Source organism: Cyprinus carpio, chromosome B23 (genome assembly GCF_018340385.1).
Source record: "Cyprinus carpio isolate SPL01 chromosome B23, ASM1834038v1, whole genome shotgun sequence".
NCBI classification, from domain to species: domain Eukaryota; kingdom Metazoa; phylum Chordata; class Actinopteri; order Cypriniformes; family Cyprinidae; genus Cyprinus; species Cyprinus carpio.
Genome location: NC_056619.1, coordinates 846,244 through 865,455, shown reverse-complemented (window position 1 = coordinate 865,455; position 19,212 = coordinate 846,244). Strand labels below are relative to the sequence as shown.

At 49.4% G+C, this 19,212-nt stretch overlaps 13 non-coding genes and 2 pseudogenes across 13 annotated transcripts; all 15 read left to right on the top strand.

The window, feature by feature from the left end:
• The first annotated feature begins 228 nt into the window (after positions 1-228).
• LOC122142081 lies at positions 229-419 on the top strand. The gene has a single exon (XR_006158331.1). It is a non-coding gene; the product is annotated as a U2 spliceosomal RNA (small nuclear RNA).
• Positions 420-931: 512 nt separating this feature from the next.
• LOC122142128 lies at positions 932-1,095 on the top strand. The gene has a single exon (XR_006158362.1). It is a non-coding gene; the product is annotated as a U1 spliceosomal RNA (small nuclear RNA).
• A 936-nt stretch (positions 1,096-2,031) lies between these two features.
• Positions 2,032-2,222, top strand: LOC122142079. The gene has a single exon (XR_006158329.1). It is a non-coding gene; the product is annotated as a U2 spliceosomal RNA (small nuclear RNA).
• A 510-nt stretch (positions 2,223-2,732) lies between these two features.
• LOC122142043 lies at positions 2,733-2,899 on the top strand. Its single transcript, XR_006158302.1, has one exon. It is a non-coding gene; the product is annotated as a U1 spliceosomal RNA (small nuclear RNA).
• A 943-nt stretch (positions 2,900-3,842) lies between these two features.
• LOC122142089 lies at positions 3,843-4,036 on the top strand. The gene has a single exon (XR_006158339.1). It is a non-coding gene; the product is annotated as a U2 spliceosomal RNA (small nuclear RNA).
• Positions 4,037-4,549: 513 nt separating this feature from the next.
• LOC122142123 lies at positions 4,550-4,713 on the top strand. Its single transcript, XR_006158357.1, has one exon. It is a non-coding gene; the product is annotated as a U1 spliceosomal RNA (small nuclear RNA).
• A 940-nt stretch (positions 4,714-5,653) lies between these two features.
• Positions 5,654-5,846, top strand: LOC122142086. Its single transcript, XR_006158336.1, has one exon. It is a non-coding gene; the product is annotated as a U2 spliceosomal RNA (small nuclear RNA).
• A 513-nt stretch (positions 5,847-6,359) lies between these two features.
• LOC122142151 lies at positions 6,360-6,523 on the top strand. Its single transcript, XR_006158385.1, has one exon. It is a non-coding gene; the product is annotated as a U1 spliceosomal RNA (small nuclear RNA).
• Positions 6,524-7,468: 945 nt separating this feature from the next.
• On the top strand, positions 7,469-7,659 carry LOC122142064. The gene has a single exon (XR_006158314.1). It is a non-coding gene; the product is annotated as a U2 spliceosomal RNA (small nuclear RNA).
• Positions 7,660-8,173: 514 nt separating this feature from the next.
• On the top strand, positions 8,174-8,337 carry LOC122142127. Its single transcript, XR_006158361.1, has one exon. It is a non-coding gene; the product is annotated as a U1 spliceosomal RNA (small nuclear RNA).
• Positions 8,338-9,274: 937 nt separating this feature from the next.
• LOC122142080 lies at positions 9,275-9,465 on the top strand. The gene has a single exon (XR_006158330.1). It is a non-coding gene; the product is annotated as a U2 spliceosomal RNA (small nuclear RNA).
• Positions 9,466-9,975: 510 nt separating this feature from the next.
• On the top strand, positions 9,976-10,139 carry LOC122142143. Its single transcript, XR_006158377.1, has one exon. It is a non-coding gene; the product is annotated as a U1 spliceosomal RNA (small nuclear RNA).
• Positions 10,140-16,657: 6,518 nt separating this feature from the next.
• On the top strand, positions 16,658-16,834 carry LOC122142096 (annotated as a pseudogene).
• A 517-nt stretch (positions 16,835-17,351) lies between these two features.
• Positions 17,352-17,516, top strand: LOC122142157. The gene has a single exon (XR_006158391.1). It is a non-coding gene; the product is annotated as a U1 spliceosomal RNA (small nuclear RNA).
• A 987-nt stretch (positions 17,517-18,503) lies between these two features.
• LOC122142106 lies at positions 18,504-18,713 on the top strand (annotated as a pseudogene).
• Positions 18,714-19,212: the final 499 nt, after the last annotated feature.

Sequence of the window (19,212 nt, the reverse complement as noted above, 5' to 3'; positions counted from 1 at the left end):
CATGAGGCACGTGGCTCTGCGACAAACCGTTTGGGAGTTACGAGCGATGCCGTACTCTCCGCCGCAGCAGAGCCACCGTCGGGCCGATCGGGGCGAGGCTCGGTGACGTTGCAGACGGGGGAGGGTCCTACCGTCCCCCAGCGTTTCAGGTCTCCCTGACTTACCAAAGCCGAGATGGGCGTGGCCATGTCCCGCTTCCTCCCCGCTGCGCCATTGCGGCATCGCGGCATCGCTTCTCGGCCTTTTGGCTAAGATCAAGTGTAGTATCTGTTCTTATCAGTTTAATATCTGATACGTCTCCTACCCGGGGACTACATATTAAATTGATTTTTGGATCACGGAGCTGGAGCCGGGGCTTGCTCTGTCCACTCCACGCATCGGCCTGGTATTGCAGTGTCTCCAGGAACGGTGTGCTTCCCTTTTCAGGGATTGCTGCTTATTGTGATGAATAACAGAAAAAAAAGAACGAGGGCTTTGTCCTGGCTCCCCCTGAGGTCTGCTCTTGCAGATGCCGTGGTTGCTGTTTTATTGAGAATTCTCCTCGGATGCATCCACCTGAGGCCTTGGAGTCTTTCACTAACGAGCTGATGCATCGAATCAGGTGTGTCTGGTTAAAGGGAGTCATCTAAAACAGATGACAACCGATTCAGATCTTCGAGTCTCTTCTAATGAGCTGATGATCTGAATCAGGTGTGTTTGATTAAGGTGACACAGAACACATTCATGCAGTGTTGGGGGGCCTCCAGGAACGCGGTTGGGAAACACTGATCTAAAACCAGGGTTGGGAAGCATCGGCTCGTGCCAACGCTTGGCAGTTTGCAGGCCAGTAACGGAAGGCAGCCGTCCTTCCTTTGCTAGGGGCGCGGCGGTCCACCGTTGATGAGGACGGTAGAGACGGAAATGGTACCTCTGACTGGCCGCCTGGGCCTTCATACTTACCTGGCAGGGGAGACACCATGATCAAGAAGGCGGTTCACCCAGGGCGAGGCTCGTCCATTGCACTCCGGCCGTGCTGACCCCTGCGAATTCCCCAAATGTGGGAATCTCGACTGCATAATTTATGGTAGTGGGGGACTGCGTTCGCGCTCTCCCCTGAAATTGTTGGTGAAAGAGGGAATCTCGACTTTTTTTTTTATGGTATTTTTTTATTGAGTTCGTTTTTTCTCGTTTAATTTTTTGGGCTTTTCAATGATCCAGAGAGCTGTTCAGAATGAGGACTTCCGTCCTATGCTTGATATGGGTTGTGCATGTGTGAGAGAAGAAAAAAAAAAAAGAGTCACTTGCGCTCTTGAAAAACCGGCCCCTGGTGGTCAGACCTCACTTTTCAAGTCGATCGGACTGACTGCTGCCGAGCTGTAGCTGTTTTCATGTCTGTTTGGTTGTGCAGTTTCATTTCGTTGTCCCTTTTTTTCAGCTTGCAGCGCCACCAAGTGGCCAGACGCAGCACCCTTTTTTTTCTCCTGACCACAGACTGAGCCCGTGCATAGGCGTGCCGATTTGGGTGGCGTGATCTCATTCCTCTCTGGAGTTATAGCCATTTTAGCAACCTGGGCCACACGACCTTCGAACGTTTTGAGGGCCCCTCGCCAAGGTGGATGGAAATTTCCACTTTTTTTGGATGATTATTGACCGTCAGACTCCAGAGAATCTTTCTGTGCTGCTTTGGTTCGGACTGGGCCAAATACCTGGTGCTGGTTTGCAAAAGAAGGTTTTCGACAAAATCCCAAATAGCCGAAAATTTCGCCAGAGCGACCTGCCAATTCGAGACCTGCCTCTCGTTCGGCTCGAGCCAAGGATTCCGATGACATGAGGCACGTGGCTCTGCGACAAACCGTTTGGGAGTTACGAGCGATGCCGTACTCTCCGCCGCAGCAGAGCCACCGTCGGGCCGATCGGGGCGAGGCTCGGTGACGTTGCAGGCGGGGGAGGGTCCTACCGTCCCCCAGCGTTTCAGGTCTCCCTGACTTACCAAAGCCAAAGCCGAGATGGGCGTGGCCATGTCCCGCTTCCTCCCCGCTGCGCCATTGCGGCATCGCTTCTCGGCCTTTTGGCTAAGATCAAGTGTAGTATCTGTTCTTATCAGTTTAATATCTGATACGTCCCCTACCCGGGGGCTACATATTAAATTGATTTTTGGATCACGGAGCTGGAGCCGGGGCTTGCTCTGTCCACTCCACGCATCGGCCTGGTATTGCAGTGTCTCCAGGAACGGTGTGCTTCCCTTTTCAGGGATTGCTGCTTATTGTGATGAATAAAGAAAAAAAGGAACGAGGGCTTTGTCCTGGCTCCCCCTGAGGTCTGCTCTTGCAGATGCCGTGGTTGCTGTTTTATTGAGAATTCTCCTCGGATGCATCCACCTGAGGCCTTGGAGTCTTTCACTAACGAGCTGATGCATCGAATCAGGTGTGTCTGGTTAAAGGGAGTCATCTAAAACAGATGACAACCGATTCAGATCTTCGAGTCTCTTCTAATGAGCTGATGATCTGAATCAGGTGTGTTTGATTAAGGTGACACAGAACACATTCATGCAGTGTTGGGGGGCCTCCAGGAACGCGGTTGGGAAACACTGATCTAAAAACCAGGGTTGGGAAGCATCGGCTCGTGCCAACGCTTGGCAGTTTGCAGGCCAGTAACGGAAGGCAGCCGTCCTTCCTTTGCTAGGGGCGGCGGTCCACCGTTGATGAGGACGGTAGAGACGGAAATGGTACCTCTGACTGGCCGCCTGGGCCTTCATACTTACCTGGCAGGGGAGACACAATGATCAAGAAGGCGGTTCACCCAGGGCGAGGCTCGTCCATTGCACTCCGGCCGTGCTGACCCCTGCGAATTCCCCAAATGTGGGAATCTCGACTGCATAATTATTTATGGTAGTGGGGGACTGCGTTCGCGCTCTCCCCTGAAAGTGCTGGTTGAATAAAAGCAGATGGGTTTTGTTCTCCCGATTTTTTTTTATACAAAGCGTTTGTTCTCGCTTACATTTTTGGGCTTCTCAATGATCCAGAGAGCTGTTCAGAATGAGGACTTCCGTCCTATGCTTGATATGGGTTGTGCATGTGTGAGAGAAGAAGAAAAAAAAAAAAAAAAAAGAGTCACTTGCGCTCTTGAAAAACCGGCCCCTGGTGGTCAGACCTCACTTTTCAAGTCGATCGGACTGACTGCTGCCGAGCTGTAGCTGTTTTCATGTCTGTTTGGTTGTGCAGTTTCATTTCGTTGTCCCTTTTTTTCAGCTTGCAGCGCCACCAAGTGGCCAGACGCAGCACCCTTTTTTCTCCTGACCACAGACTGAGCCCGTGCATAGGCGTGCCGATTTGGGTGGCGTGATCTCATTCCTCTCTGGAGTTATAGCCATTTTTAGCAACCTGGGCCACACGACCTTCGAACGTTTTGAGGGCCCCTCGCCAAGGTGGATGGAAATTTCCACTTTTTTTTTTGGATGATTATTGACCGTCAGACTCCAGAGAATCTTTCTGTGCTGCTTTGGTTCGGACTGGGCCAAATACCTGGTGCTGGTTTGCAAAAGAAGGTTTTCGACAAAATCCCAAATAGCCGAAAATTTCGCCAGAGCGACCTGCCAATTCGAGACCTGCCTCTCGTTCGGCTCGAGCCAAGGATTCCGATGACATTAGGCACGTGGCTCTGCGACAAACCGTTTGGGAGTTACGAGCGATGCCGTACTCTCCGCCGCAGCAGAGCCACCGTCGGGCCGATCGGGGCGAGGCTCGGTGACGTTGCAGACGGGGGAGGGTCCTACCGTCCCCCAGCGTTTCAGGTCTCCCTGACTTACCAAAGCCGAGATGGGCGTGGCCATGTCCCCCGCTTCCTCCCCGCTGCGCCATTGCGGCATCGCTTCTCGGCCTTTTTTTTGGCTAAGATCAAGTGTAGTATCTGTTCTTATCAGTTTAATATCTGATACGTCCCCTACCGGGGACTACATATTAAATTGATTTTTGGATCACGGAGCTGGAGCCGGGGCTTGCTCTGTCCACTCCACGCATCGGCCTGGTATTGCAGTGTCTCCAGGAACGGTGTGCTTCCCTTTTCAGGGATTGCTGCTTATTGTGATGAATAACAGAAAAAAAAAAGGAACGAGGGCTTTGTCCTGGCTCCCCCTGAGGTCTGCTCTTGCAGATGCCGTGGTTGCTGTTTTATTGAGAATTCTCCTCGGATGCATCCACCTGAGGCCTTGGAGTCTTTCACTAACGAGCTGATGCATCGAATCAGGTGTGTCTGGTTAAAGGGAGTCATCTAAAACAGATGACAACCGATTCAGATCTTCGAGTCTCTTCTAATGAGCTGATGATCTGAATCAGGTGTGTTTGATTAAGGTGACACAGAACACATTCATGCAGTGTTGGGGGGCCTCCAGGAACGCGGTTGGGAAACACTGATCTAAAACCAGGGTTGGGAAGCATCGGCTCGTGCCAACGCTTGGCAGTTTGCAGGCCAGTAACGGAAGGCAGCCGTCCTTCCTTTGCTAGGGGCGGCGGTCCACCGTTGATGAGGACGGTAGAGACGGAAATGGTACCTCTGACTGGCCGCCTGGGCCTTGATACTTACCTGGCAGGGGAGACACCACGATCAAGAAGGCGGTTCACCCAGGGCGAGGCTCGTCCATTGCACTCCGGCCGTGCTGACCCCTGCGAATTCCCCAAATGTGGGAATCTCGACTGCATAATTTATGGTAGTGGGGGACTGCGTTCGCGCTCTCCCCTGAAAGTGCTGGTTGAAAAAAGCAGATGGGTTTTTTTTCCCGATCTTTTTTTATACAAAGCGTTTGTTCTCGCTTACATTTTTGGGCTTCTCAATGATCCAGAGAGCTGTTCAGAATGAGGACTTCCGTCCTATGCTTGATATGGGTTGTGGTGTGTGTGAGAGAAGAAAAAAAAAAAAAAAAAAAAAAAAGAGTCACTTGCGCTCTTTAAAAACCCGGCCCCTGGTGGTCAGACCTCACTTTTCAAGTCGATCGGACTGACTGCTGCCGAGCTGTAGCTGTTTTCATGTCTGTTTGGTTGTGCAGTTTCATTTCGTTGTCCCTTTTTTTCAGCTTGCAGCGCCACCAAGTGGCCAGACGCAGCACCCTTTTTTCTCCTGACCACAGACTGAGCCCGTGCATAGGCGTGCCGATTTGGGTGGCGTGATCTCATTCCTCTCTGGAGTTATAGCCATTTTAGCAACCTGGGCCACACGACCTTCGAACGTTTTGAGGGCCCCTCGCCAAGGTGGATGGAAATTTCCACTTTTTTTGGATGATTATTGACCGTCAGACTCCAGAGAATCTTTCTGTGCTGCTTTGGTTCGGACTGGGCCAAATACCTGGTGCTGGTTTGCAAAAGAAGGTTTTCGACAAAATCCAAAATAGCCGAAAATTTCACCAGAGCGACCTGCCAATTCGAGACCTGCCTCTCGTTCGGCTCGAGCCAAGGATTCCGATGACATGAGGCACGTGGCTCTGCGACAAACCGTTTGGGAGTTACGAGCGATGCCGTACTCTCCGCCGCAGCAGAGCCACCGTCGGGCCGATCGGGGCGAGGCTCGGTGACGTTGCAGACGGGGGAGGGTCCTACCGTCCCCCAGCGTTTCAGGTCTCCCTGACTTACCAAAGCCGAGATGGGCGTGGCCATGTCCCGCTTCCTCCCCGCTGCGCCATTGCGGCATCGCTTCTCGGCCTTTTGGCTAAGATCAAGTGTAGTATCTGTTCTTATCAGTTTAATATCTGATACGTCCCCTACCGGGGGGGACTACATATTAAATTGATTTTTGGATCACGGAGCTGGAGCCGGGGCTTGCTCTGTCCACTCCACGCATCGGCCTGGTATTGCAGTGTCTCCAGGAACGGTGTGCTTCCCTTTTCAGGGGATTGCTGCTTATTGTGATGAATAACCAGAAAAAAGGGAACGAGGGCTTTGTCCTGGCTCCCCCTGAGGTCTGCTCTTGCAGATGCCGTGGTTGCTGTTCTATTGAGAATTCTCCTCGGATGCATCCACCTGAGGCCTTGGAGTCTTTCACTAACGAGCTGATGCATCGAATCAGGTGTGTCTGGTTAAAGGGAGTCATCTAAAACAGATGACAACCGATTCAGATCTTCGAGTCTCTTCTAATGAGCTGATGATCTGAATCAGGTGTGTTTGATTAAGGTGACACAGAACACATTCATGCAGTGTTGGGGGGCCTCCAGGAACGCGGTTGGGAAACACTGATCTAAAACCAGGGTTGGGAAGCATCGGCTCGTGCCAACGCTTGGCAGTTTGCAGGCCAGTAACGGAAGGCAGCCGTCCTTCCTTTGCTAGGGGGCGGCGGTCCACCGTTGATGAGGACGGTAGAGACGGAAATGGTACCTCTGACTGGCCGCCTGGGCCTTCATACTTACCTGGCAGGGGAGACACCATGATCAAGAAGGCGGTTCACCCAGGGCGAGGCTCGTCCATTGCACTCCGGCCGTGCTGACCCCTGCGAATTCCCCAAATGTGGGAATCTCGACTGCATAATTTATGGTAGTGGGGGACTGCGTTCGGGCTCTCCCCTGAAAGTGCTGGTTGAAAAAAAAAGCAGATGGGTTTTTTCTCCCGATCTTTTTTTATACAAAGCGTTTGTTCTCGCTTACATTTTTGGGCTTCTCAATGATCCAGAGAGCTGTTCAGAATGAGGACTTCCGTCCTATGCTTGATATGGGTTGTGCATGTGTGTGAGAGAAGAAGAAAAAAAAAAAAAAAAAAGAGTCACTTGCGCTCTTGAAAAAACCGGCCCCTGGTGGTCAGACCTCACTTTTCAAGTCGATCGGACTGACTGCTGCCGAGCTGTAGCTGTTTTCATGTCTGTTTGGTTGTGCAGTTTCATTTCGTTGTCCCTTTTTTTCAGCTTGCAGCGCCACCAAGTGGCCAGACGCAGCACCCTTTTTTTTCTCCTGACCACAGACTGAGCCCGTGCATAGGCGTGCCGATTTGGGTGGCGTGATCTCATTCCTCTCTGGAGTTATAGCCATTTTAGCAACCTGGGCCACACGACCTTCGAACGTTTTGAGGGCCCCTCGCCAAGGTGGATGGAAATTTCCACTTTTTTTGGGATGATTATTGACCGTCAGACTCCAGAGAATCTTTCTGTGCTGCTTTGGTTCGGACTGGGCCAAATACCTGGTGCTGGTTTGCAAAAGAAGGTTTTCGACAAAATCCCAAATAGCCGAAAATTTCGCCAGAGCGACCTGCCAATTCGAGACCTGCCTCTCGTTCGGCTCGAGCCAAGGATTCCGATGACATGAGGCACGTGGCTCTGCGACAAACCGTTTGGGAGTTACGAGCGATGCCGTACTCTCCGCCGCAGCAGAGCCACCGTCGGGCCGATCGGGGCGAGGCTCGGTGACGTTGCAGACGGGGGAGGGTCCTACCGTCCCCCAGCGTTTCAGGTCTCCCTGACTTACCAAAGCCGAGATGGGCGTGGCCATGTCCCGCTTCCTCCCCCGCTGCGCCATTGCGGCATCGCTTCTCGGCCTTTTGGCTAAGATCAAGTGTAGTATCTGTTCTTATCAGTTTAATATCTGATACGTCCCCTACCCGGGGACTACATATTAAATTGATTTTTGGATCACGGAGCTGGAGCCGGGGCTTGCTCTGTCCACTCCACGCATCGGCCTGGTATTGCAGTGTCTCCAGGAACGGTGTGCTTCCCTTTTCAGGGATTGCTGCTTATTGTGATGAATAACAGAAAAAAAAAAAGGAACGAGGGCTTTGTCCTGGCTCCCCCTGAGGTCTGCTCTTGCAGATGCCGTGGTTGCTGTTTTATTGAGAATTCTCCTCGGATGCATCCACCTGAGGCCTTGGAGTCTTTCACTAACGAGCTGATGCATCGAATCAGGTGTGTCTGGTTAAAGGGAGTCATCTAAAACAGGTGACAACCGATTCAGATCTTCGAGTCTCTTCTAATGAGCTGATGATCTGAATCAGGTGTGTTTGATTAAGGTGACACAGAACACATTCATGCAGTGTTGGGGGGCCTCCAGGAACGCGGTTGGGAAACACTGATCTAAAACCAGGGTTGGGAAGCATCGGCTCGTGCCAACGCTTGGCAGTTTGCAGGCCAGTAACGGAAGGCAGCCGTCCTTCCTTTGCTAGGGGCGGCGGTCCACCGTTGATGAGGACGGTAGAGACGGAAATGGTACCTCTGACTGGCCGCCTGGGCCTTCATACTTACCTGGCAGGGGAGACACCATGATCAAGAAGGCGGTTCACCCAGGGCGAGGCTCGTCCATTGCACTCCGGCCGTGCTGACCCCTGCGAATTCCCCAAATGTGGGAATCTCGACTGCATAATTTATGGTAGTGGGGGACTGCGTTCGCGCTCTCCCCTGAAAGTGCTGGTTGAAAAGAGCAGATGGGTTTTTTCTCCCGATCTTTTTTTATACAAAGCGTTTGTTCTCGCTTACATTTTTGGGCTTCTCAATGATCCAGAGAGCTGTTCAGAATGAGGACTTCCGTCCTATGCTTGATATGGGTTGTGCATGTGTGAGAGAAGAAGAAAAAAAAAAAAAAAAAAAGAGTCACTTGCGCTCTTGAAAAACCGGCCCCTGGTGGTCAGACCTCACTTTTCAAGTCGATCGGACTGACTGCTGCCGAGCTGTAGCTGTTTTCATGTCTGTTTGGTTGTGCAGTTTCATTTCGTTTTCCCTTTTTTTTCAGCTTGCAGCGCCACCAAGTGGCCAGACGCAGCACCCTTTTTTCTCCTGACCACAGACTGAGCCCGTGCATAGGCGTGCCGATTTGGGTGGCGTGATCTCATTCCTCTCTGGAGTTATAGCCATTTTAGCAACCTGGGCCACACGACCTTCGAACGTTTTGAGGGCCCCTCGCCAAGGTGGATGGAAATTTCCACTTTTTTTGGATGATTATTGACCGTCAGACTCCAGAGAATCTTTCTGTGCTGCTTTGGTTCGGACTGGGCCAAATACCTGGTGCTGGTTTGCAAAAGAAGGTTTTCGACAAAATCCCAAATAGCCGAAAATTTCGCCAGAGCGACCTGCCAATTCGAGACCTGCCTCTCGTTCGGCTCGAGCCAAGGATTCCGATGACATGAGGCACGTGGCTCTGCGACAAACCGTTTGGGAGTTACGAGCGATGCCGTACTCTCCGCCGCAGCAGAGCCACCGTCGGGCCGATCGGGGCGAGGCTCGGTGACGTTGCAGGCGGGGGAGGGTCCTACCGTCCCCCAGCGTTTCAGGTCTCCCTGACTTACCAAAGCCGAGATGGGCGTGGCCATGTCCCGCTTCCTCCCCGCTGCGCCATTGCGGCATCGCTTCTCGGCCTTTTGGCTAAGATCAAGTGTAGTATCTGTTCTTATCAGTTTAATATCTGATACGTCTCCTACCCGGGGACTACATATTAAATTGATTTTTGGATCACGGAGCTGGAGCCGGGGCTTGCTCTGTCCACTCCACGCATCGGCCTGGTATTGCAGTGTCTCCAGGAACGGTGTGCTTCCCTTTTCAGGGATTGCTGCTTATTGTGATGAATAACAGAAAAAAAGGAACGAGGGCTTTGTCCTGGCTCCCCCTGAGGTCTGCTCTTGCAGATGCCGTGGTTGCTGTTTTATTGAGAATTCTCCTCGGATGCATCCACCTGAGGCCTTGGAGTCTTTCACTAACGAGCTGATGCATCGAATCAGGTGTGTCTGGTTAAAGGGAGTCATCTAAAACAGATGACAACCGATTCAGATCTTCGAGTCTCTTCTAATGAGCTGATGATCTGAATCAGGTGTGTTTGATTAAGGTGACACAGAACACATTCATGCAGTGTTGGGGGGCCTCCAGGAACGCGGTTGGGAAACACTGATCTAAAACCAGGGTTGGGAAGCATCGGCTCGTGCCAACGCTTGGCAGTTTGCAGGCCAGTAACGGAAGGCAGCCGTCCTTCCTTTGCTAGGGGCGGCGGTCCACCGTTGATGAGGACGGTAGAGACGGAAATGGTACCTCTGACTGGCCGCCTGGGCCTTCATACTTACCTGGCAGGGGAGACACCATGATCAAGAAGGCGGTTCACCCAGGGCGAGGCTCGTCCATTGCACTCCGGCCGTGCTGACTCCTGCGAATTCCCCAAATGTGGGAATCTCGACTGCATAATTTATGGTAGTGGGGGACTGCGTTCGCGCTCTCCCCTGAAAGTGCTGGTTGAAAAAAGCAGATGGGTTTTTTCTCCCGATCTTTTTTTATACAAAGCGTTTGTTCTCGCTTACATTTTTGGGCTTTTCAATGATCCAGAGAGCTGTTCAGAATGAGGACTTCCGTCCTATGCTTGATATGGGTTGTGCATGTGTGAGAGAAAAAAAAAAAAAAAAAAAAGAGTCACTTGCGCTCTTGAAAAACCGGCCCCTGGTGGTCAGACCTCACTTTTCAAGTCGATCGGACTGAGTGCTGCCGAGCTGTAGCTGTTTTCATGTCTGTTTGGTTGTGCAGTTTCATTTCGTTGTCCCTTTTTTTCAGCTTGCAGCGCCACCAAGTGGCCAGACGCAGCACCCTTTTTTCTCCTGACCACAGACTGAGCCCGTGCATAGGCGTGCCGATTTGGGTGGCGTGATCTCATTCCTCTCTGGAGTTATAGCCATTTTAGCAACCTGGGCCACACGACCTTCGAACGTTTTGAGGGCCCCTCGCCAAGGTGGATGGAAATTTCCACTTTTTTTGGATGATTATTGACCGTCAGACTCCAGAGAATCTTTCTGTGCTGCTTTGGTTCGGACTGGGCCAAATACCTGGTGCTGGTTTGCAAAAGAAGGTTTTCGACAAAATCCCAAAACCGAGGGTGGGACGTGGCTACGAGTTTGGAGTTACGCCGATGCCGTACTCTCCGCCGCAGCAGAGCCACCGTCGGGCCGATCGGGGCGAGGCTCGGTGACGTTGCAGACGGGGGAGGGTCCTACCGTCCCCCAGCGTGTCAGGTCTCCCTGACTTACCAAAGCCGAGATGGGTGTGGCCATGTCCCGCTTCCTCCCCGCTGCGCCATTGCGGCATCGCTTCTCGGCCTTTTGGCTAAGATCACGTGTAGCCTCTCTGGGGTTTCTTGGCTGCGTCATCTAGTGGCTTGAGTCCCAACTTTTCAGGAGGTACTCGGGCTGCGCCTTTATCTGGACCCGTTGGTTTCACAACTTTTAAGAGGTAGTTATTTAACTCTTTATTTATTTATTCGGGCTTAACTATTTATTTGTTAAGTTTTAAGTTTTAGTTTTTAAGTGATGGTATTTATTGTTGTCGGCTGCTCGTGCCGGTACGTATTGAGGCACCCACAGCGTTTAGGCTGTTGGTGCCTTAAAAGGTTGATGGTAAGCTGCCGGCGGGATGTCACAGCTTGACTTCTCCAGAAAGGTGGATGGTAAGCTCCTGACGTCTTGTGACTTTCCAGGAAGCTAATCCAGCAAGAGTTAAATTTTAAAGCTCCGGGTGGATTCAAATGACTCTCCTAGCAATCCAAAGGTTTTGATGATTTAAAGATTTTAGACTGCTGCCCTGTTTAAAGGATTTTTGGCAAAAGTTTTTGATGCTTGTAAGACAAAGGTTTTGATTTCTCCATGTTCCCTGTCTAAAAAGCTTTCTGACAATTAATTTAAAACTGTGATTGTTAGAATGTTTAATGAAACAGTGAGTGGAGATGATATTGTTGTCTGGTTGGGTAGATTTTGCAGGTTCGTCGTCAACCAGTCAAGGTAAACAGACGAAGATGGCATCTGGAATTGCTCTTGGAGAGTTCCCATTAAACAATGGGAGGATCCAAGCGGATTCCAGGGCCTGAGTCAGAATGCCTTCAATGATTGTGTTGGGAGAGAAACGCGGCTACATTCATTATCAAGGAATGCCCAAATTGTGCCGGAAGTGTGGGCACATAGGGCATCTTGCACAAGCATGTCCAAGAAATATGTGGTAAGTGTAGAGAAATTGGTCACAGTTTTGAGGAATGTACCAATGGCAGACGGTGTAATCTCTGTGGTGAAACCAACCATCTCTACAGAGATTGCCCAAAAAGCTTTGCCAACAAGCTGAAAAGTAAGAAAATGGCCGCCCCACTAAAGGAGCAAACGGAAGAAACAAAGAGAAGAGGCGGAGCCTGAGGTTTTGGCGGGAAATTCAAATATCCCGCCAACCTCAGGCATTGGACAAAGAAAGAGAAAGTGGGGCGGGCCACGGGGGCGGAGTCAAGTTTGTTGGGTGCACAGGGGGAGGAAGCCACTCCCCAACAAGATGAGAACAAAATGGAATGGAAGATGGAGAGGGGAGACGGCTTCCTCCCTAGAAACTGTGTCAGAGATTAGTGTGGTGGACTAGGGAGTGAAACTGTTTGTTCCTCCCCAATGCTCAAGTGCAGAAAAAGGTCTGCGAGATCTCCTCTATTTCCAATAGAGGAGAAAAGAGAAAAAGCTGAGGGCATCGCATCGGCTAGATAGTTCCTCTTTGGAAGATCTAGACCGTATGTGGCCCGTCGAATCTCCAAATGAAGTCTCTTTTCTGCACATTATGCTAAGAACATCGTCGCCGAAGGAACCGCAAGAGTCTTTCTCTGTGGCTCCTGAGGCGATCGAGCATTTGTTCCCCTGATCCCAACATCTCTGGGGGAAAGGGAGGAGGCAAGTGCAACATGAGGTGACGTGATTTTAATATAACTCTGCAGTCTTTATTTTTTTTGTTCCTCTTTTAAATGCTGGCCTTTTTAACCATACTGCTCATGGCCCTCACTATCTCTACAATCAATGTGAGAAGTGTGAGGTCCACACTTGAGAGCACAGAATGTTTATCCTTTTTTAAAAAAAATTTTAAGTCAGATATCTTTTTATTGCAAGAGTGTGCTCTGCCCTTTTTAAGTAAGTTATAGGAAGTGGGAAGAGAAATGTGGACCATGGGGCCCTCCATATGGAGTGGCTCCAACTTTAACAAAAATGATGGTGTGGCTATTTTAATCAACAATTCAACATATTTTGGTGAAGGGAAGCACTGTGGTGAGGGACGGGACGGGCAATTTTAGTGAATCTGACTTTTTTAGACAAAGATTTTAATATTCTTAATGTGTATGGTTTTACTGGAAAAAATGATAGACATGAGACTTTTAGAAGATTTGCAGCCCCACATGTTAGGTAGGGCCCCTAGTGGTAGCGGGGGATTTTAATTGTGTTTTATCCAAAAAAAGATAGAAAGAGGATACAGATGATTTTAAAGTTGATAAAACATCGGTTTTATTACAAAATTTAGTCAAGAGATTTTAAAGTTAGTGGACTGTTTTAAACAACTGCATCAAAGAGAGGAGGGCTTCACCTGGTTCAGTGGTGATGGCGCCAGAGCCTCTCGAATTGACTATGTTTTTACAAGGGACTGCCCGCCAACCGATGCTACATTGACCCCCTCCTTTTTTTCGGATCACATGATGCTGTCTTGCACCCTTTCACTGCCCACACTGGTGTGACAGTAGGAGGAGGGGCTGTGGAAGCTGAACTGTTCCCTTTTAGAGGATGAAGGAAGTAGTTAGAGAGTATAGGGAGCAGTTCAGCCAATGGCAGACCCTCCAAGACTTTATGACTCACGAGCACAGTGGTGGGAATGGTGAAACAAAGGACTGGACAGTTTTTTAGAAAAATAGGGAAACAGGAAAAAGACCAAGGAAAGAAGACGCATGATGGGGTTGCAAAAAAGACTACAAAGATATTTTAATCTTTTAAACAGTGGATTGGATTTTACAGAAGAGATTAAAGAAGTCAAGAGAGAAATGTCAGTTTTATCTGAAGTTCAGAGTAGAGGTGTAATTTTTAAGATGTAAAGAAGAGAAATGGAAGAAGGGGAGAAATGTACAAGATACTTTTTTTTTAAAAAGATTATAACACGGGGTGGGGTCAATAACTACTTTAAAGACTTTTAGCGGGAGGGAAGTAAGCGGAACAGAAGATATTTTAAAGGAAAACTGAAAACTTTTTTTAATACTTGTATAGTGCAAAAAAGAGGTTCACAATGGGGTTTAGAGGAAGTTTTAACCTTTTTAAATAAAAAGGTGAAGAGCCCAGATGTGCTTTTTATCCCAGGATTTTACAGTTTTAGAAATTCAAAAAGCTTTAAAAGATTTTAAAAAAGGGAAGTCCCCTGGCATTGACGGACTGCCCCTAGAATTTTTTCTGACTTTCTGGGACATTTAGCACACGACTGTTGACAGTTTTTTAAAGAAATTTGAGACTCTTGACGGACTTCCTGACAGCTTTAGAGTAGGGATAGTTTCATTTATACACAAAAAGGAGACAAGACTGACTTGAAGAACTGGCGACCAATCACGCTTTTAAATTTCGATTGTAAACTTTTTTAGTAAGATTTTAGCAACACGTATGTCGACTGTTTTAGAGGACGTGATCCACCCGGATCAAGCTTGTGCTGTGCCCGGAAGAAAAAGATAACAGACAACCTAGTGCTGATTAGAGACGCCATCTGTTACGCGAGAGACAGAAATATTCGGCTAGTAGTCCTAAATTTAGATTTTGAAAAAGCATTTGATCGAGTCTCGCACCAGTACCTCTTTTCGGGTACTGGCAAAAATGGGGTTTCCAGAGAGGTTTATAGCCTGGGTGGGACTGCTGTACAAGGGACTAGTCAGCAAAATTCTAGTAAATGGGCATCTTTCTAAAGCTGTGAACATACACAGTGGTGTCCGTCAGGGATGTCCTTTATCTCCTCTTCTGTATGTGGCTTGCATCGAGCCACTGGCACAGATCTTGAGAAGGGATAAATGGATCAAAGGACTGGACGTTCCAGGGACGGGTGGACTGACGGCGACCTGTGCTTTTATACATGGACGACGTAACTCTTTTAGCCACGGACATTTTATCCTTACGAAGAGCACTGGACTTGACTGACTGGTACGGTCGGGCCTCGGGCGCTAAACTCAACAGGAACAAGTCCGAGGCCCAGCTCTTCGGGCCGTGGTGGGGGGACGTGGACACAGGAGGACTGGATTTGGTTTTTAAAGACAATGATTTTAAAATTTTAGGTGTTAAATTTGATAAAGACGGAGGTGGACGGGAAAACTGGACTGACTTGCTAGGGAAAGCTAGGAAAAGACTGGGGTTTTGGGGACTAAGACAGTTGACGTTTGGAAGGTAAAATTTTAATTTTTAAATCTGTTATTTTACCTTTAATGCTACTTGTTTGTTCTGTTTTTATCCCACCTAGGAAATTCCTGATGGACCTAGAGAGGGCGGTGTTTTATTTCCTGTGGGGGTCCAAGTGGGAAAGATTGAAGAGGGAGGTGGTCAAAAAGAGACCGGAAAACGGCGGAAAAGGCCTCCCAGACCCCCACCTGTTTTTAGGCAGCCGCTTCACAACCGCCCTGCACATAAAATATGCTGTGACCCCATCCAACGAAAACAAGACGGCAGCCATGACACGATTTTGGATGGGGTCTTATCTAAGGACTCTTAAGATTTTACCCGTAGATGAAAAAAACCTGTGTCTTTTAACCTGTCCTAAAGAACATAGTTTTATAAAAAAATTTTTTAAAGAAATACCTTTTAGAACAGCAAGATGTCACCATTTTAACTAACCACAAGCATCTCGTCTCTCTTGTGCAGGACCGGGAACCGGTGAGTCCAGTTCCAGGCCTCACACTAGGTGAGGCCAAACAAGTTTGGAGGAACGCTGGCCCACCCCGCTCTCCAAAACAGGCACAAGGATTTATCGTGGATGGTGGCTCATGAGATCCTCCCGGTCAGGGCGGTTATGCACTCCAGAGGCATGGCCAAAAACCCCATCTGCCCTCGGTCCGGCTGCAATTCCCCGGAGACCGTCCACCACCTGCTCTGGGAGTGCGGCGCTGCGCGGGACCTGTGGGCCAGACCGGTCCCCTGTATTTCCCGTGCCTACCAGTGGGTGGGGCCCAGTTCGGGTACCAGCTCGCCATCCTTGGGGTGGGCCGGGGCTTGAAGGGACTTGATGGCACAGGAATTCACCTCGCTCTGGCTCACCCTTAACGTCATCAAGGATGCCATCTGGGCCACCAGAAACCCTGCTGGTGTGGGGAAGCGCGTTACGGTAACCCTCCATGCATGCGAGCTAAAGGTAACATCAATGCTGCAGGGGTACCGGACGACGATATTCGGACGGGGGGGCCGGGGGTCGCACGGAGAGGGTCCCGGCCGCCAAACCGACCCTGGCCGCCCGTAGATGCACCCTCACCAATCTGGCTACGGGAACAGCGGGCCAGCGGGCCGGAGGAGAGGGGATCTCCGCTGAGCCCATAAAAGAAGCATCTCACGTGCCTGTTCTGGAGAGTGGGGTGATAAAATGACTTGATAAGGACTCACCCCCGGTTTTGCACAACAGATGACTTACTTGATAAGGACTCACCCCTTTTATTGTGTTTTATCAAATGTAATTGGTTTTATTGAAACAAAAAGATGCTTGTGTGTTATTTTTAATTTGTATTTTAGCTTCTGAAATGTTCATACCTTTTAAAAACACACCACAGACATGGACTTTTAAAAACATTTAGCTTCTGAAATGTTCATACCTTTTAAAAACACACCACAGAAGTATTTGTATTTTAAAACCATGTGTATTCTATGTATTCAAGTATGTTTTAAAAGAAAAAAATCTGTGATTGAAAAGAAATGTGTGTGAAAAAGTAAAAAATGCAAAATTTAAGAATGAAAATGGTGACAATAAAACTTTTTTCGAAAGAAAAAAATCTGTTCTTATCAGTTTAATATCTGATACGTCTCCTACCCGGGGACTACATATTAAATTGATTTTTGGATCACGGAGCTGGAGCTGGGGCTTGCTCTGTCCACTCCACGCATCGGCCTGGTATTGCAGTGTCTCCAGGAACGGTGTGCTTCCCTTTTCAGGGATTGCTGCTTATTGTGATGAATAACAGAAAAGAAGGGAACGAGGGCTTTTTCCTGGCTCCCCCTGAGGTCTGCTCTTGCAGATGCCGTGGTTTCTGTTTTATTGAGAATTCTCCTCGGATGCATCCACCTGAGGCCTTGGAGTCTTTCACTAACGAGCTGATGCATCGAATCAGGTGTGTCTGGTTAAAGGGAGTCATCTAAAACAGATGACAACCGATTCAGATCTTCGAGTCTCTTCTAATGAGCTGATGATCTGAATCAGGTGTGTTTGATTAAGGTGACACAGACACAGAACACATTCATGCAGTGTTGGGGGGCCTCCAGGAACGCGGTTGGGAAACACTGATCTAAAACCAGGGTTGGGAAGCATCGGCTCGTGCCAACGCTTGGCAGTTTGCAGGCCAGTAACGGAAGGCAGCCGTCCTTCCTTTGCTAGGGGCGGCGGTTCACCGTTGATGAGGACGGTAGAGACGGAAATGGTACCTCTGACTGGCCGCCTGGGCCTTCATACTTACCTGGCAGGGGAGACACCATGATCAAGAAGGCGGTTCACCCAGGGCGAGGCTCGTCCATTGTACTCCGGCCGTGCTGAACCCTGCGAATTCCCCAAATGTGGGACATCTCGACTGCATAATTTATGGTAGTGGGGGACTGCGTTCGCGATCTCCCCTGAAAGTGCTGGTTGAAAAAAGCAGATGGGTTTTTTCTCCGATCTTTTTTTATACAAAGCGTTTGTTCTCGCTTACTTTTTCGTTTTTTGGGCTTCTCAATGATCCAGAGAGCTGTTCAGAATGAGGACTTCCGTCCTATGCTTGATATGGGTGTGCATGTGTGAGAGAAAAAAAAAAAAAAAAAAAGAGTCACTTGCGCTCTTTGAAAAACCGGCCCCTGGTGGTCAGACCTCACTTTTTCAAGTCGATCGGACTGACTGCTGCCGAGCTGTAGCTGTTTTCATGTCTGTTTGGTTGTGCAGTTTCATTTCGTTGTCCCTTTTTTTCAGCTTGCAGCGCCACCAAGTGGCCAGACGCAGCACCCCTTTTTTCTCCTGACCACAGACTGAGCCCGTGCATAGGCGTGCCGATTTGGGTGGCGTGATCTCATTCCTCTCTGGAGTTATAGCCATTTTAGCAACCTGGGCCACACGACCTTTCGAACGTTTTGAGGGCCCCTCGCCAAGGTGGATGGAAATTTCCCACTTTTTTTGGATGATTATTGACCGTCAGACTCCAGAGCAATCTTTCTGTGCTGCTTGTGGTTCGGACTGGGCCAAATACCTGGTGCCGGTTTGCAAAAGAAGGTTTTCGACAAAATCCCCAAAATAGCCGAGAAATTTCGCCAGAGCGACCATGCCAATTCGAGACCTGCCTCTGCGTTCGGCGTCGAGCCAAAGGATTTCCGATGACCATGAGGCAACGTGGCTCCTGCCGACGAACCGTTTTGGGAGTTAACGAGCGATGCCGTACTCACTCCACGCCCGCAGCAGAGTCCACCGTCGGTGCCCGATCGGTGGCCGGGCTCGGTACCCGTTGCAGACGGGGGTAGGTCCTAACCGTCCCCCACGTTTTCAGGTCTCCATCCTGACTTATACCAAAGGCCGAGATGGGCGTGGCCGATGGTCCCGCTTCCCTCCGCCCGCGCTGCAACACCACTGCAGCAAGCATCGCTTATTCGGCCTTTTGGGCTAAAGATCAAAGATGTAGTATCTGTTCTTATCAGTTTAATATCTGGATACGTCCCCTACCCGGGAACTACAGATTAAAATTGATTTTTGGATCACGGCCGCTGGAAGAGCCGTGGGCGTGTGCTCTGTCCACTTTCTCCACTCATCGGCCTTGTAGTGCAGTGTTTTCCATGAACGGTGTGCTTTGCCTTTTCAGGGATTGCCCTCTTATGTGATGAAATAACCGAAAAAGGAATGAGGGCTTTGTCTTGGCCTCCCACCCTGAGGTCTTGCTGTCCCTTGCAGATTCCGTGGTTGCTGTGGTTATTGAGGTTTTCTCCTCTTATGCATCCCCTAGGATCTTGGAGGAGTCTTCACTACCGAGCTGATGCTCGAATCAGGTGTTTTTGGTTAAAGGGATTCATCTAAAACATATGAGACCTTGGTCTGAGACACCCGATTCAGAATCTTCGAGATCTCTACTACTGAGCTGATATCTGAATCAGGTGTTTGATTAGTGACACTAGAACACTTCAATGCAGTGTTGGGGGCATCCAGGAACGCTGTTTGGGAACCGGTGATAAATGACTTGATAAGGACTCACCCCCGGTTTTGCACAACAGATGACTTTTAAAGGCTATAAATTTGTGTTTTTATTGTTTTATCAAATGTAATTGGTTTTATTGAACAAAAAGATGCTTGTGTGTT